Raw genomic sequence first — 11754 nt, forward strand, 5'->3', positions numbered from 1 at the left:
GAAGGCGAGGACATGGAGCCCTCTGAAGGCGAGCGCGTGTAGCCCTCTGAAGGCGAGGACGTGTAGTCCTTTAAATGTGAGGACATGTAGTCTTCTGAAGGTGAGGACGTGTAGTCCTCTAAAGGTGAGTACGTGTAGTGCTCTTAAGGCAAGGGCGTGTAGCCCTGTAAAGGCGAGGGCGTGAAGCCCTTTCAAGGCGAGGGCATGTAGCCCTCTGAAGGCGAGTACGTGTAGTCCTCTGAAGGTGAGGACGTGCACTCCTCTGAAGGCGAGGGCGTGTCGCCCTCTAAATCTAAGCATGTGAAGTCCTCTGACGCCGAGGAAGTTAGTCCTGTTAAGGGGATGACGTGTAGTCCTCTAAAGGCGAGGACGTGTAGCCCCCAGAAGAGGAGGACGTATATTCCTTTGAAGGCGAGGGCGTGTGTCCCATTGAAGGGGAGGACATGCAGTCCTCTGATGGCAAGGACGTGGAGTCCTCTGAAGGCGAGGGCGTGTAGCCCTCTAAAGGCGAGGGTGTGTAGACCTTTCAAGGTAAGGGCGTGTAGCCCTCTGAAGGAAAGGACGTGTAGTTCTCTATAGGTGAGGACGTGTAGTCCTCTAAAGGAGAGGGTCTGCTGCCCTCTAAAGGTAAGGATGTGTAGTCGTCTGATGGCGAGGACGTGTAGTCCTCTGATGTTGAGGACGTGAAGTCCTCTTAAGATGAGGACGTATAGTTCTCTGAAGGCGAGGGTTGGAGCCCTCTGAATGCAAGGACATGTAGCCCTCTTAAGACGAAGATGTGTAGCTCTCTAAAGGCGAGGACGTATAGTTTTCTGAAAGTGAGGGCGGATAGCCCTATGAAGGCTAGGACATGTAACCCTGTGAAGGCGAGGACATATAGTCCTCTGAAGGTGAGGGTGTATAGCCCTATGAAGGCGAGGACGTGTAGTCATCTAAAGGCAAGGATGTGTAGTCCTCTGAAGGTGAGGACGTGTAGTCCTCTAAAGGCGAGTACATGTAGTGCTCCTAAGGCGAGGGTGTGTAGCCCCCTGAAGGCGAGGACGTGTAGTCCTCTGAAGGTGAGGGCGTATAGCCCTATGAAGGCGAGGACGTGTAGTCATCTAAAGGCGAGAACGTGTAGTCCTCTGAAGGTGAGGCCGTGTAGTCCTCTAAAGGCGAGTACGTGTAGTGCTCCTAAGGCGAGGGCGTGTAGCCCCCTGAAGGCGAGGACGTGTAGTCCTCTGAAGGTGAGGGCGTATAGCCCTATGAAGGCGAGGACGTGTAGTCATCTAAAGGCGAGAACGTGTAGTCCTCTGAAGGTGAGGCCGTGTAGTCCTCTAAAGGCGAGTACGTGTAGTGCTCCTAAGGCGAGGGCGTGTAGCCCCCTGAAGGCGAGGACGTGTAGTCCTCTGAAGGTGAGGACGTGTAGTCCTCTAAAGGCGAGGGTGTGCCGCCCTCTAAATCTAAGCACGTGTAGTCCTCTCATGGCGAGGACGTTAGTCCTAAGGCGAGGGCGTGTAGCCCTTTGAAGGCGAGGGCATGCAGCCGTCTGAAGGCGAGGACACGTAGTCCTCTAAGGCAAGGGCCTGCAGCCCTCTGAAGGCGAGGGCGTGCAGCCTTCAGAAGGCGAGGGCATGTAGCCCTTTGAAGGTCAGGAGGTATAGTCCTATAAAGGTGCTGACATGTAGTCCTCTGAAGGCATTGACATGCAATCCTCTGAAGGCGAGGACATGGAGTCCTCTGAAGGCCAGGGCGTGTAACCCTCTAAAGACGAGGGCATGTAGACCTTTCAAGGTAAGGGCGTGTAGCCTTCTGAAGGTGAAGACGTGTAGTCCTCTGAAGGTGAGGACGTGTAGTCCTCTGAAGGCGAGGTCGTGCTGCCCTCTAAAGGTAAGGACATGTAATCCTCTGATGGCGAGGATGTATAGACCTCTGAAGGCGAGGACGTATAGTCCTCTAAAGGTGAGGGCGCATAGCCGTATGAAGGCGAGGACGTGTAGCCCTCTGAAGGCGAGGACCAATAGTCCTCTAAAGGTGAGGGCGTATAGCCCTATGAAGGCGAGGACGTGTAGTCCTCTAAGGCGAGGGCGTGCAGCCCTCTTATGGCGAGGACGTGTAGTCCTCTAAAGGGGAGGACGTATAGTCCTCTGAAGGTGAGGCCGTATAGCCCTACGAAGGCGAGGGTGTGTTGCCCTCTGAAGAGGAGGACATATAGTCCTCTTAAGGCGAGGGCGTGTAGCCCTTGGAAGGGGAGGACATGCAGTCCTCTGATGGCGAGGACGTGGAGTCCTCTAAAGGCGAGGGCATGTAGCCCTCTAAAGGCGAGGGCGTGCAGCCGTCTGAATGCGAGGACATGTAGTCCTCTAAGGCGAGGGCGTGCAGCCTTCTGAAGGCGAGGAGGTGCAGTCCTCTAAAGGGGAGCACATGTAGTCCTCTGAAGGCGTGGACATGCGGTCCTCTGAAGGCGAGGACATGGAGTACTCTGAAGTCGTGGGCCTGTAGCCCTCTAAAGGCGAGGGTGTGTAGCCCTTTGAAGGCGAGGACGTGTAGTCCTCTGAAGGTGAGGACGTGTAGTCCTCTGAAGGCAAGGGCGTGCAGCCCTTTAAAGGTGAGGACGTGTAGTCCTCTGAAGGCAAGGGCGTGCAGCCCTTTAAAGGTAAGGACATGTAGTCCTCTGATGGCGAGGACGTATAGTCCTCTGAAGGCGATGACGTATAGCCCTATGAAGGCGAGGACGTGTATCCCTCTGAAGGCGAGGACGTATAGTCCTCTGAAGGTGAGGGCGTATAGCCCTATGAAGGCGAGGACGTGTAGTCCTCTATGGCGAGGGCGTGCAGCTCTCTGATGGCGAGGACGTGTAGTCCTCTAAATGGGAGGACATGCAGTCCTCTGAAGACGAGGACATGCAGTCCTCTGAAGGCGAGGACGTGGAGTCCTCTAAAGGCGAGGGCGTGTAGCCCTTTCACGGCGAGGGCATGTAGTCCTCTAAAGGCGAGGACTTGTAGCCCTCTGATGGTAAGGACGTGTTGTCCTCTGAAGGCGAGGGCGTGCAACCCTCTGAAGGAAAGGACGTGTAGTCCTCTGAAGGCGAGGGCGTGTAGCCTCCTGAAGAGGAGGACGTATAGTCCTCTAAAGGCGAGGGCGTGGAGCCCTTTGTGAGCAACACCCTAAAATCATGAAAAGTTAGCACAAAAATTTTCATACAAAAATTCAAAGTCTAACTATGAAAACTGCCTAAAGATAGCTTAGAAAAATAAGACAATAATACTAAAAAAATAAAAATAAAAAAATTTACTAAACGGCTGATTTTTCTAGTTTAAAATGGCAACAGACCCCTGGTCGGTTGCCACGGCATGGGAAATTTTCTTCTACCCCAATGCATATATAATAATAGTCATTCTGATAACCGGAGCAAAAGTTATGGCCATTTTAAGTATTGCTTAAAACATATCCCCAAAATTTTTGCCTCTCTCAAATTCAGCCACACCAAGTGCTTCTGGTATTTTTCACACAAAATATGGACCAAAAGAAACTACCACACAAAAATCATCCAAAAATAACAACTTTAACTATCAAAACAAAAATCGCCAATTAAATTGCAAAATCAGTCGCTAACCACTATTCACAACATTACACAAAACTGAAACATGGAAGCGCTAAACAGGGGACGAGACTGAAATGTAAAACACAACACTACACAAAGCAAAACAACACACACTCACAACACTAAACAATAGAGTTACACTCTGATCGAGGCCGTACCCGAATCAAATAAACATGAAAATGCAGTAACTAGGAAGTGATCCTAGGTCGTTTCCCAACGAGCAATGATAAACCAATTGTTCATAATATACTTGCAGTAGCAGTAACGATTGGGGGGGGTTGTTTGTTTTGTGATTAAAGAGCAGAACAAGTAAACTGGAATATGAAACTACTAATATTAAAAACGGGTTGTTTCCTCTGATTCAGAAGCCATTCTCTTATCCTGGGTTATGGAGAATTCGTCCCTAACAGTCAACCACTTAATCCAAGTCACCACATACACCAGTTAGCCCTTCGTCCATTAAGCATGAATACAAGTTAGGCTCAGAGGTAATTAATCGAACACGAAGCGTGCACTAATTAATGTTCACAAATTTGGGATAACTGGTGAAGGGAAAACTGCCAGGAAACCACATTACAAACGAAACCTCAAAGAGAGTTGGGCTTCGTCCTCAAAAGGAAACAACACCAGAAAAACTAGCCTTCCATAGATTCAAACAGAAAATGCAAATGAAACATGAAGCAGAAACGTAAATGAACAGAAATGTAAATGAAACAGAAACGTAAATGAAAGTAGAAGAAGAAGCAAGAACGAAATTGTAATTAGAAGCAGAAAACGGAAAATTGCATTAAGAACGAAAATAGTAGCCTTAGAACAGAAAAATGTAAAAACCTAAACCAAAAGCTCTGAATAACAAAATAGCATAACAGAATAGCCTTGCACGAATCCCAAGGCTACTATTTAAAAAGAGTCACTCAAAGTCACTGGGCCCTATTACAATACTCTAGCCCAAAACGAAATAAACACTGAACAACATAAAATAAAATTGCGAAATTTCCTAATTAGAAATTAACTAAGGTAAGCGTTGCTTTATTTGCCCTCTTCAAGTCCATAACCAAAATCCGGATTAAGCCCAATGTTTCATTAATTCCTGAAATTAGATTAAAAACATCAAATTAGCTAAATGAGCCCAAATAATAAAGCTGCCTGATTAATTGACAATTAAGACCAATCAGTAATTAAAATGGTGCAAAAAGGGTTTAGAAAATAGAAGAAAATGATGGCACATCAAAACCCCCCATACTTAGCCTTTTGCACTCTTGGGCAAAATGAAACAAAGAACAAAATCCAAGGATATCAAAGAGAGACAAACAAAAACATTCACATATTTCTCAATGAACATCAAGGAATGAAAGGAATGGGTAACATCTAACATAAGGAGATCCAAAAAGTCAAGATATTCATGAAAATCATCCAAGCAATCCAATCATGGCAAAATAGTTAATCAGCTCAAGAATGAAAAGTGATAAAGCCTCACAAGATATACACTCTATCTCTCAAGTGTATAGGCTACTATTTACCCTCAAAGCACCCATGAAAACAAACACCACATAAACTTGGCAAGATTCTAAAATTGACAATCAACCCATAAACACAAGCACATGAGGATCAAAAGGTCTTTTAAGGTTGTAATGGGGCCAAGGACAAGGTATGGAAAAATATGGAATAAGTGGCTAAATCCCAAAGGAATAGAGGAGCAATGGGGAATAAGTGCATATTAAGAAAAAAATAAGAAAATAAAAAGAAATAAAGATAAAATTTTAAACATAAAGAGTAGAACCAAGAGTTTCATCATTCTTGTGCCATTTAAGATCTTATTCAACTTTATTGCTTTTCTTTTTCTTTTTTCGATTTTTTTTTACTCTATAGCCTTTGAGAAACAGCATTTCATTCAGCATGTCCAACATTTAACCAATATACAATGTACATCAAGTATGGCCCAAAATACATCATGAAGCATAGCCAACAAAACAAGTTATCCAATGAAACAAAACCCCCCCACACTTATTCCCAAAACCATTCCAAAGCTCCAAAATTCCTTAAGGATATGGTGATATCATGGTTTTTCATTTAAGGCTTGTAGTGAGCTTCAAAACAAGGAAAGGGAAACAAGGCTCAAAAGGGCTATCAAAGGAATTAATTCAAGGTAAGTCCATTTGGCTAGAAGCTTATAAGAACAAAATTGCCTCAATCATTTCCAAATATGCATGTGAATTAGGAAGCATAAACAAGAATCAAGCCAAGGCTATTGTTCAAGCAATCAATGGGGCAAAACACACCAAATGATTATGATGATGGATGGCTCAAATTCTCACAAAGGTAAACTCATCACTTTCAAATTGAGCTTTCAAAACTATCATGACATGTAGAGGAGAATCAAGGATTTCAAGTCACAAAATGTCAAGAACTTTTATTTTCAAAACAATTACCCATTTCTTGAACATATCCTATAATTCAAAGAAAAACATGCAAAGTCGTACATGCACACAAAATTGACCCAAAATATTAAACTAAAAATCCGAATAAACTAACAACATTAACAAATTAACACAACTAACAAATTAACAAAACCAACAAAACTAGCAAAACCAAAGAACACTCCCCCCCATACTTAAACAACACATTGTCCTCAATGTAGCACAATTAAAAGATTAAAAACAATTAAATCATCAAATAGAATCGGACAAGTGTAATAAAAGCAAAGAAGGAGATAGGAAAAGAAAAACTCCCTAAGTCATGGTGGAGGAAGAGTAGGGTGGAGTAAGGAAGTCTCTTCCACCACTACGTCCACTAAAGAAGGGTTCGTGAGGAATGGCTTAAGTCGATGTCCGTTGACCTTGAAGCTCTTGTTTGTGGAGTTGCTTTTGATCTCAACTGTACCATAAGGAAAAACATTAGTAACAACAAAAGGACCAATCCACTTAGACCTCAACTTACCACTCATGAGTCCAAGCCTAGAATTATACAATAACACTTTTTGCCCAACCATGAAGTCCTTCTTAACTATCATGCTATCATGGAACTTCTTGGTCTTTTCTTTGTAGAACTTGGCATTCTCGTAGGCTTCTAGGCGGATTTCATCTAACTCACTCAGTTGCAACTTTCTTTCCTCACCAGCTTGATCCATAGAGAAGTTGCAAGTCTTCACTGCCCAGTAAGCTTTGTTCTCAATTTCCACTGGAAGATGACATGCCTTTCCAAAGACAACCCGATAAGGAGACATTCCTATGGGTGCTTTGTAGGCAGTCCGATGTGCCCAGAGAGCATCATCAAGCCTGGTACTCCAATCTTTCCTGATTGGCTGCACAATCTTCTCTAAAATTCTCTTGATTTCCCGGTTAGAAATTTCTGCCTGTCCATTGGTCTGGGGGTGGTATGGTGTGGATACCCTGTGCACCACCTCGTACTTTTTAAGCAGGGCATGCATTGTTCTGCTGCAAAAATGGGTTCCTTGATCACTAACAATTGCTTTAGGTACTCCAAACCTACAAAACAGATTAGACCTGACAAAGTCTGCAACAACTTTAGCATCATTAGTTCTAGTGGGCTTGGCTTCCACCCATTTTGAAACATAGTCAACTGCAAGGAGAATGTAAACATAACCAAAAGAGACAGGAAAAGGGCCCATGAAATCTATACCCTAGACATCAAACACCTCACAGAATAGCATAGGTTGCTGAGGCATTTGTTGTCGCCATGTAAGTGTATTTCCTGCTCTCTGACACTGCTCACAAATGCTGCAGATCTTCCACGCATCTTTAAAGATGGTGGGCCAATAAAAACCACAATCAAGCACTTTGCGAGCTGTCCTTTGAACACCCAGATAACCTCCCGGTGCGGAAGAATGATAGAACTGCAGGACTGAGTCAGTCTCATGATCTGGAATGCATCGTCTAATTACTTGATCACTGCACAATTTCCACAAGTAGGGGTCATCCCAAATAAAATTCTTAGCATCACTTTTAATTTTATCTTTTTGGGCCTTAGATGCTAAGGGAGGAAAAACAGAGGCAACTAAATAATTGACAATGTTAGCAAACCAGGGAGTAGAAAGAGAGTCAGAAATACTATACAGTATATACAAATGATCATCCGGGAAATCATCCCGAATGGGTGAATCCGCATCTGATACACGTTCAATCCGACTCAAATGATCAACAACTAGATTTTGTGCTCCGCTCCTATCACGGATCTCCAAGTCAAACTCTTGGAGCCAGAGCATCCATCGGATCAACCTAGGCTTAGAATCAGCCTTCTTCAATTTAGAGCTGCATGGTCAGTATAAACAATAATGCGGATACCAAGCAAATAAGATCGAAATTTTTCAAGAGCAAAAACTATGGCTATAAGCTCTTTCTCAATAGTAGTATAATTCGCTTAGGCAGCATCTAAAGTCCTAGAAGCATAATATATCACCCTGGGCAATTTATCAATTTTCTGAGCAAGGACAGCCCCCAATGCATAATTTGATGCATCACACATAAGCTCAAAAGGGGTTGTCCAATCGGGTGCCTGGATGATGGGGGTGGTAGTCAGTGCTCTTTTGAGGGAATCAAAAGCCTCTTTGCATCTGTCATTAAAGTCAAACTCCACCTCCTTTTGCAACAAGTTGGACAGTGGAAGGGCTACTTTGCTAAAATCCCTTATAAAGCGCCTGTAGAATCCTGCATGACCAAGAAAAGATCGCACCTCTCGCACACAAGAGGGGTAAGGCAATTGTGAAATAACAGAAATTTTTGCAGGATCTACTTTAATAACCTTATTGGAAATAATGTGGCCTAAAACTATACCTTGCTCAACCATTAAATGACATTTTTCAAAATTTAGAACAAGGTTAGTTTCAATGCATCTATTCAAAACTTTTTCCAAACTATCCAAGCAACCATCAAAAGAGGATCCATATACAGTGAAATCATCCATAAACACCTCTATGCAATTTTCTAAAAAATCACTGAAAATACTAATCATGCACCGCTGGAAGGTACCAGGGGCATTGCACAGGCCGAAAGGCATCCTCCTATAGGCAAAAGTGCCGAAGGGGCAGGTGAATGTGGTCTTTTCCTGATCCTCAGGAGCAATAGTAATTTGCATATAACCAGAAAAACCATCAAGGAAACAATAGTGGGATTTACCTGCCAGGCGTTCAAGCATCTGGTCAATGAATGGCAGGGGAAAATGGTCCTTTTTGGTAACCTGGTTCAGCCTCCTATAGTCAATGCAGACTCTCCAACTGTTCTGCACCCGATTAGGAATCAGCTCCTCCTTCTCATTTTTTATCACTGTGAGGCCGGTCTTCTTTGGGACTACCTGGACGGGACTCACCCATTGGCTGTCGGAGATAGGATAAATGATTCCAGCTTGCAAAAGCTTGGTTATCTCCTTCTTCACTACATCAAGAATCACCGGGTTGAGTCTCCTTTGTGGCTGTCTTACTGGTTTAGCTCCATCCTCTAAATTTATTCGATGCATACATGTGGATGGGCTAATACCAGGAATGTCCGCCAGGGTCCAGCCTATAGTCGTCTTATGCTTCTTGAGAACAGACAACTTCTCTTCTTGCTCATCAGCAAGGGAGGCAGATATAATCACTGGAAAACTTTTGCTATCATCCAAGTAAGCGTATTTCAAATTTGATGGCAGAGGCTTCAATTCTGGTGTGGTCGGCTGGATAGTGGTAGAAGGAGATGGTTTCTCAGCCTATACCTCATAAAGAAAGTCAGAGGTATGTGTACTTCCTGAAACATGGTTAGACCTATCTGACTCTATAAAATCAATCTCAAGAGGTAAAACACCACCACCAGACATGCAATCAATATCACTTTCAGATTCACTCTCAGCATCAAATTCAGACATATGATCAAGTACAATTTTAGACTCAATGCATGAAGAGTGAGAGGCATGCAGATTAGAGTGAAGATTAGTCATGTATTCATCAACAACATGGTCAATTATTTCAGCACGAAATACAGAAAGATCTTCAGATGGGTATTTCATAGCATCCAGAATGTTAAAATGAATAGTTATATCACCAAACTCCATGGATAGTGTGCTTGCATAAACATCTATCTTAGTTCTAGCAGTTTTCATAAAGGGTCTGCCTAGAATGATGGGAACTGATCCTTGAGAAAATCCATCTTCCATATTCAAAATATAAAAATCAACAGGGAAAATCAGTTCACCAACTCTAACTAAGACATCTTCTATGAAACCAACAGGATAGGCAACACTTCTATTAGCTAAATGAATTACCACATCAGTTGACTGCAAGGGACCTAGAGATAGAGAATTAAAAATAGAAAGAGGCATTACACTAACAGAAGCTCCTAAATCTAGCATGGCATTGTCAAACTTACTATTCCCTATAATACAAGGTATGCTGAATGTACCTGGATCTTTACATTTTTCCGGAATTTGGGGAACAGATTTACCAATCAATGCGGAGACATTTCTGCCCATGCTAATTTGTTCACTTCCTTTAAGCTTCCGCTTATTAGTGCACAGCTCCTTCAAGAATTTAGCATATCTTGGAATTTGCTTAATTGCATCCAGCAGAGGTATATTTACCTCTACTTTTCTAAATGTTTCCAAGATCTCTTTTTCTGCCTCTTCCATTTTTTTGTTGGAAACTGCTCTTGGAGGGAATGGAAGAGGGGGAATGTGCTGCTTCTGCAAATCAGAATTACCTGTGGAAGAAGATTCACCTGCACAAAAATTGTTAGGTAAATTTTTGTCATCACCTTTTTCTGGAGTAGAGTGAAGTTTGGCAAGTTCATTTGCAGATGAGGAAGGTGCTACGGGTTGAGGTCCTTGCACTGCTTTCCCGACCTCAATGAAATGGCACTGACATTTTTGGGATTTTGGACAGCTTGAGAAGGTAGCTTGTCAGAATTATGGGACTGTTGTTGATTCAATTGTGTAGCTAATTGTCCCATCTGATTAGTCAAGCTCTGAATGGAAGCTCTGGTCTCTTGTTGAAACTGCATGTTCTGCATAGTCATTTGCCTCAAAAGTTCTTCGAGGGAAGGTTGTGGAGGGGCCTCAACTGTTGGTTGTTTCTGGGGCTGTTGTTGTTGTTGGATTGGTGGAGGAATGTATGGTCTACTTGGGCCAGCAGCATTTTGGAAGGAAGGAGCAGGCTACTGTTGTTGTTGCTGAGGGCTGGACCATCTTTGATTAGGGTGATTCCTCCATCCAGGGTTGTATTTGTTGTTGGAGAGGTCATAATTGTTCTGCTGTGGTTGATTTTGCTGTTGAGGTTGAGGAGGTCTATTGTAAATATTTGCAGCATAAGCTTCGGGTTGCTCAATTGCTCAAGGTTGCTGCATGGAAGGGCAAAGGTCTGTATGGTGGTCAGCAGAGGAGCACAAACCACAGACCCTTGCAACAGATACAGATTTCTGATTCAAGGCCAGCTGGGTTACCAAGTTAACCAATGCATCTAGTTTGCCTTCAAGCTTCTTAGTCTCAGATGATGCAGCTGAGTTTGTAGCTACCTCATGCACTCCTCTAATGACTATGGCATCATTTCTGGCGTTAAACTGCTGGGAGTTGGAAGCCATCTTTTCAATTAAATTTCTGGCTTCAGCAGGAGTCATGTTTCCAAGGGCTCCACCATTGGCATCATCTATCATACTTCTCTCCATATTACTGAGTCCTTCATAAAAATATTGGAGAAGAAGCTACTCCGAAATCTGATGGTGAGGGCAACTGGCACATAGTTTTTTAAATCTCTCCCAGTACTCATACAGGCTCTCTCCACTGAGTTGTCTAATACCTGAGATATCCTTCCTGATGGTTGTGGTCCTAGAAACAGGGAAATTTTTTTCTAAGAATACTCTCTTAAGGTCATCCCAGCTCGTGATGGACCGTGGAGCAAGGTAATACAACCAGTCCTTTGCCACTCCCTCCAAAGAATGAGGAAAATCCTTCAGAAATATATGATCCTCTTGGACATCTGGGGGTTTCATGGTGGAGCAGACAATATGAAATTCCTTCAAATGTTTGTGCGGGTCTTCACCTGCAAGGCCATGAAACTTTGGAAGCAAATGAATCAGTCCAGTTTTAAGAACATATGGGACATCCTCATCAGGGTATTGGATGCACAAGCTTTCGTAGGTGAAATCAAGTGCAGCCATTTCCCTTAGAGTCCTCTCACGGGGTGGAGGTTGTGC

At 43.5% G+C, this 11754-nt stretch overlaps 1 non-coding gene across 1 annotated transcript; it reads left to right on the forward strand.

Annotated features, from left to right (window-relative positions):
- The first annotated feature begins 11272 nt into the window (after positions 1-11272).
- LOC113000310 (small nucleolar RNA R71) lies at positions 11273-11379 on the forward strand. The gene has a single exon (XR_003265600.1). It is a non-coding gene; the product is annotated as a small nucleolar RNA R71 (small nucleolar RNA).
- The last annotated feature ends 375 nt before the right edge of the window (positions 11380-11754 follow it).

This window comes from Glycine max, chromosome 18, assembly GCF_000004515.6.
Source record: "Glycine max cultivar Williams 82 chromosome 18, Glycine_max_v4.0, whole genome shotgun sequence".
In the NCBI taxonomy this organism is placed as follows: domain Eukaryota; kingdom Viridiplantae; phylum Streptophyta; class Magnoliopsida; order Fabales; family Fabaceae; genus Glycine; species Glycine max.